Source organism: Aulonocara sp. 'chitande type north' Nkhata Bay, linkage group LG23, assembly GCF_057382095.1.
Source record: "Aulonocara sp. 'chitande type north' Nkhata Bay isolate Kocher_YH1m ecotype deep benthic linkage group LG23, A_spYH_male_GT1.1, whole genome shotgun sequence".
Classification (NCBI taxonomy): domain Eukaryota; kingdom Metazoa; phylum Chordata; class Actinopteri; order Cichliformes; family Cichlidae; genus Aulonocara; species Aulonocara sp. 'chitande type north' Nkhata Bay.
Window position 1 is genome coordinate 42,422,472 of NC_141365.1, and position 6,000 is coordinate 42,428,471.

Genomic DNA, 6,000 nt, shown 5'->3' on the forward strand with positions numbered 1-6,000 from the left:
GACATCCCGAGAAACTGAAACTTCAACACAGATATACCAACAGATGAACTGTTGATGTAAAAGTTTGTACTTGTTTGTAAAGTGACATTGCCATTTTGCTTTTAGTTTAATTATTTTATCTGCAGGTTTTTTCTTGTTAATTGACAGAAATCCAGTCTGCTGTCCACTTATATTTCTGTCAGAGGAGGACAGCTGTCCTTTTCAGATCCCTCAGTCAGATGTGTGTAAATACTTTTAAAAGGTAAACACACGGAAAGCTCCCCGACCAGATAACATCCCAGGTCGTGCTCTCAAAGCATGTACACATGAAGTGGTAGCTGTCTTCACAGACATCTTCAACCTCTCCCTGTTTTTGTCTGTAGTCTTCTCATACTTTAAGAGGACGGCCATCATCCCTGTCCCAAAGAAACCTAATGTGAGTTAACTGAATGACTGTCACCCAGTAGCACTCATCTCTATCGTTATTCACATCTTCACTGCCTGCTACACTTGATCCTTTTCAGTTTTCATACAGGCAAAATAGATTCACAATGAACTTTTTAACTATCAAATAAGGGACACTCTGGCATGCCAGAAGCACAATGCGCAACCAGCTGGGTACAATGTAAATATACAGTGTAAATATACAGAGATTTAAGGTTGACTAAGGGAACCAATTTTTGCTCATCATACAAGACCTCCTGGCTAAAATGGGATAGTTGGCAACCCTAGCTCTCCCACCGGGACCATAACAACACATGTGTGGATGCTGTTTATTGACTACAGCTCAACTTTCAACATTATAATTCCATCCAGACTCATCACGAAGTTTGGGAATCTGCACATCAGCATCTCCTTATGCAGCTGAATTTTGACTTGTTCCTGAGCCATAGCAGTTACATTTTTTTCTTCTTATCTTGGTAGAACGTGCGCTTTGAGCGTCTGAGGTCTCGGTTCTTGGCAGTCACTCGCTTACACAGATAAAAAGATCATCTGATTAGAGATCCAGAGAAACCCAAACTTCAACATACCGACTAACAAGTTGTTGTTGCCAATGTTTATCCATGGCCACTATCCTCAAATCTTTGGTACATTCTTCTTTGTTTACAGTGATCTTATGCAGGAGCAGCAATATTCAAACTTCCTGCTGTCAGATTTTCCCCAGGTGCATTTAACAATAACTGAGTTTAAAAACAGAAAGGACGAAGATGTTGATGGTTTTAACAGGACTGTGGCACTTTGGTACTTGAAAAACAACTACACTTCATTTAGATAGAAAAAAACTTGGTTATATTATAAAGATAAGAACACAAAACATGGGGTGCAGACTGCATTACATATATCATTGTTTCATTCAACTTTTAAGTTCATTTTTGAAGAGCGTATATAAATATATTAGGGCATCTTTCATTAGCATGATACGCCACTCTATCGAGAGTATTCTGTCTGCCTGTCTGGTAACCCTGTATGGCAATTGTAATGCTCTGGTCTGCAAAGCTTTAAGGAGGGGGGTCAGAGAAGCACAACAATCACCATGTCTGAACTGCCAGCAATCCAAGACGTCTACAGACAGCGCTTTAGAAGGAAGGCCCAGAGGATCCTCTCTGATCCTGGCCAGACATCCTTCACGCTCCAGCTGTCACACAGAAGGTACAGGAGCATTCGGACCTGCACCGGCAGATTCTGGGAAAGTTTCACAAGCCATCAGGCTGCTGAACTGCTGAAATATTGGACACTGAACTCATTCCTACGTAAAGACAGACTTCATTTGATCACCACAGAATTTGTTTGTGTTCACCTCATTTGCCAAAACCTTAATGTAACTTTTTCACCTCTGCAGTGGAGTTTAGTCTGAGGACACTCAACAAAAAGCTACTGCTATTGCTACAATATGCTATTGTAATAGGGTTCTATTTCTTACTCTTATGAGAAGCAAGAGTGAACTTGAGGATCAGGTTGTACGTGTCTGTCAATGGTTGGCATCTCAACGACAGTTCCTACAAACTGTTGTTCAACACAAACCGCTGCAGGGCTGAAGCATGTTTGTGAAAATGTTAACTCATTATTATTACAGGCTGTTCCAAACTGCATTCTTGACACTTGATTCAGCAGGTGTGAAAGGTAATCCTGCAGTATATTTTGCCACTCACAGTTGACAATACACCTGTGTTTGCTAACATCTTGCTTGACATGTTTGCATGAGGAGATTTTGGTGGAAAGTAACCAAACATAAAGACTAGTTCATACGATTTTGAGGAAGACTTAAGAAAAGCTTTATTTTTGCTTACACGTATATGATTTAATTCAAAAATGAAATAACTCTGTGTTATTGTAAAGTGTGGGACCACATTTAGTAATTTAAAAGGTGGCTGAGTGCTGTTTAAGTGAACTGTCTGATCACTGGAGTTCAATCATTAAACCTTTTAATAACTAAAAACAGAAAGATTTATGTAGCTTTAACTCACACATTTCATGCCACAGAGTAAAATCCATGCATAAAAATGAACTATTCTTTTTTTTTTTTTTGCCTGTCCCATTTGGTTCTTTAGCCGTCAGAATTGTTGCCTGAAGACCAACAAGGATACCCAATGGATTTACTTTGCCAAATGGATCATCACGGCCTTGCTGTATTGGTCCCTTTGATTGACTTTGTTGTTATTATTTATTTTATTTTATTTTCAGTTGTTACAGACGGGACAGACATGACTGAGGGATAGGAAAGGGAGAAATAAAGATGAAGCAAAAGAAAAACAGAAGGGAAGAGGGGCAGTGAGAATGGGCACTTAAAAAGAGAAAGAAGAGGAAAAAAAATCTCCTGGATCACCTGTTGAGAGAGAAAGAAGAGAAAACAAGCAAAAAAAACAGAGCAACATACTAAACACAACACCATCACGTTAATGTAGCTAAGTGTAAACAGCAGTAAATACTAAATATTGAATGTTGTTGTGTAGCAAGCAGGACCGACAGCGCACAATGTGCTTGGAAGTAGCAGCCAATAGAGGTGTAGTTTATGTCTATGAACAGTGAACACCCGTGTGCACACCTGTGTGGATCAGCCTTTTGTATTCAAAAGGTTTCCCCATATAATGGTCTGTAAGCGGATGTAGAGAGCCATAGCCCTGTCCCCCAGGGCATGAAGCAGGCATGGAGGAGATCCAGGCTCCAGACATCCAGAGGCCCCAGAGTGCGAGAGCCCAAGGAGGGGCATCCGTGCCACCCTCCTGGGAAGAGCTGAGGAGAGCCCCAGATGAGGGCTCACCCAGTAGCCACGGAGCAGAAGCCAGAGGGGGCTGCACTGGCGTGCCCGCCAGCTCTGCCGGCAGCCAGCTGTGCCAGAGTGAACCGAGCTGCAGGCCCAGAGGCCGGAGGCCCGAGGGCCCCCTTTGTCCCGGAAGAGGCCTGACCGAGCAACAGGGGCCAGGCCCCGCCAAGTAGTTACCGGGAGTGAGCTGGTACATACCTGAGCGCCCAGCCCCGGACACCAAGAACCACCAACGCACCGACCCCTGAGGGCATCAGTCACCGGCAGGGAGTGTGGTGAGGGGAGATAGGCCTCCACACTTTGGAGGGCCTGGGAGTTCCCAGAGAGGTGGAGTGTAAGACCCGACCTGACATATAGACACAGACAAACAGGCACACAGACACAAACATGCATTCCCACTCTCATGCACACATATACAAATACTCAGCACTCACCCAACGTAGGGATAGACATACATGGACACTGTACACACAATCACACTCCCCAAACAAACTCTATACCCCGGGTCCAGGTACCCTCGCCCCTAGAGGGGGAAATGGTACCTAGGTCCAGGAGATGTTACCCTTTCCCCCGGGGTGGAGGCAAGCAGACCTCCACAGGTTCCGCAGCAGCAGAGAGGCCCCGCATCCCAGATCCCAATCGAATGGCCAACACCTCCTCCCAGTCCCCCCGCCCCGATGGCCAGCAGAGAACAGGGGTGTGTGAATGAACTTCTCAAATAATTATAGCTTTGAGCAAGTGAGATCTGGTTCCTTGATAGTCACTCACTCAAATAGATAAGAAGATCATCTGATAAGAAAATAAGTGACAGAAATCCAGTCCGTTGTGTACTTATATGAGTGCTTCAAAGTTAGGTTCAGGGTCTGAAGTGGAAATGTGGAGGCCAGCAGACAGGTGATCATCATATCTGGATTTGTTAAACTTCAACAATTACAATGTTTGTTCCAATTCTGTGATTGAATTCTGTACATGGAGTTGGCTCTGATTCTGCAGTCATACTCCGATGATGTTAACTATTTTAGTTACAACATCAAAAACACGGGTAATTTTTAATGCTGACTCACATAGTACCTCCTGATGTATAAGATAATGCAAAAGTACCAATTTCATTTCCTGGTTCATTTCAGTCACTTTATCTTGCATTTGCTTCAAAAGTCTGACATTTTGTCCTGTCAGATTTGCACAGACATCAAGCTGATAGCCTGTGGCCTGTTAACGTGTTAAGTTTAATGGGCTAGGGGTTAGGGTTCATTGATGAGGAGTTAAGGTTGGTGGGTTATGATGTTGGGCAATTTGGCCTTGCAAAACCCCTTACGTCACATGAGCTCCTAGTCCTTTTTTCATTTACTGTAAATTTATTTTGCTGTGTTTATTTGTATGTATGCAGACAAATAAAATCTGTACTTATTGCAGTTTTGTCTCTTATTATATTTTGTGTTTACATTGTAAATGTACATAAAGATATAAGTAATGTGGTGGTAGTACCATCTCATATGGAGAGCAATATGTCTCAAAAACGTGACAAATGTGTACAATATAATCCACAAGTATAAACTAAGGTTTACAAATGTGTGTGCAGTCATTTGTGTGTAACTTTTGAGGACTCACTAGCATGCGCTTCAGTCCACACACAAATACAAAGTAATTTGACCACACATAAAACTATTTTGCAAATGCATATACCTAAACCTGAATAAATACTGATCATTTATGCAGATACATTTGGGTCACAGCATTAACTTTATTTACTACTACACAGTTGAGAACTGGTCAACTTCTTCAACACCAATCTGGACAAACTGTTTCTTAATGAATGTTGTACATGGTTTGTGAGACTGCAACACAAAAGTTTTTATTTGTTGTTATGAATCATAACACTCAGGTCTCAGAGTGTACAGCATCACTCTTTTTGACTGCATTAATCAACATTTCCTTGAACTTCTCCAAGTCGACGTTCTTCATGATGAAGACTTTGTGTTCTTTTTTCAGCTTCTCGTCGCGGTCCAGCACCATCATGCCTCGAGTGTAGATCCCCTGCAACTCCACCGTCACTGCAACCTGAAAGAGTAACAAAATAATTCATTAAACAATGATTTCAGCGAAGATGTTTTACATTGTAACCTGACAAAAAAAAGTTGCAGTCACTCGCCTCTTCACTCTTAGGTATGACTGCATCATTGATGGCTGCAGCCATGGCGTAGGCGTCACAGGGATTAAATTCTTGATGTTTCTGTTCACACTTCTGTTCACACAGTATGTCAGAGGTAATTAGACATCTTATAATATCTTGTAGTTGAATTACTTCATCTGCAGTTTTTTCCCCTTGTAACAGTAACAGAAATGCACACATGAAGGTAGCTCCAAGGAACATCTTCTCAGCATCTCTTAAGTTTTCAGAAAAGATTAAAAGTCCATCAGTGATACTGGTGTGCTCTGACAGTAACAAAAGTGAATAAATCACTTACTGTCATCCATTTCACTGAGTGCATTGATGCCAGCTCCTCTGTAATCTCAAACTCTTTTGTTATCCCACGCTCTCATCGCTCACTGAGTGACACGCAGTCTGACGACGCCACATTTTTGGATTGCCTTGGATCGCTTGGAACCCTGGCTCAATAGGTGCTAAGAAAGGACTTGGTACCAGGTGCTGCCACCTATTAGAAAACCCTTAAATATGTGTTGAGTTGACTCGAGTAGATACTAATGGAGAAGGGCTGTGTGAAGACGTATTAAATGTAGGATTTAGTGTGTGAATGTAA

The 6,000-nt window shown here is 42.2% G+C and overlaps 1 long non-coding RNA gene across 1 annotated transcript; it reads right to left on the bottom strand.

The window, feature by feature from the left end:
- Positions 1-5,067: 5,067 nt before the first annotated feature.
- LOC147302500 (uncharacterized) lies at positions 5,068-5,541 on the bottom strand. The gene is made up of 2 exons (XR_015127211.1): positions 5,391-5,541; positions 5,068-5,299 (listed from the first exon to the last, which is right to left on the bottom strand). It is a non-coding gene; the product is annotated as an uncharacterized LOC147302500 (long non-coding RNA).
- Positions 5,542-6,000: the final 459 nt, after the last annotated feature.